Raw genomic sequence first — 310 nt, forward strand, 5'->3', positions numbered from 1 at the left:
CACCTCCAGGGGACGTCCAAGGAGGCAGCTCTGACACTGGGCTCCCAGAGGCCGGCTCCTAGGAAGGGGAGGCCCGTGGTCTGCAGGGTCTCCCAGAAAGCCGAGACTCCCGATATGGTGGTGAGGACCACCGAGGCCGCCCAGGGGACTGAGGGGACGGACGCCCAACACAGGGATGGAAAGAACGGGAAGACAGAGAGGTGAGGTATAAAAATCTGTATTTATGTTACAAAGACAGAACGGTACAGCACAGTCCCTCCCGGTGAACAGGCTGGGGTGGGGGCGGCCCTCTCTTTCTAGCAAGGATCTT

The sequence above is a fragment of the Bison bison genome, unplaced genomic scaffold (assembly GCF_000754665.1).
Source record: "Bison bison bison isolate TAMUID 2011002044 unplaced genomic scaffold, Bison_UMD1.0 scf7180017845512, whole genome shotgun sequence".
NCBI classification, from domain to species: domain Eukaryota; kingdom Metazoa; phylum Chordata; class Mammalia; order Artiodactyla; family Bovidae; genus Bison; species Bison bison.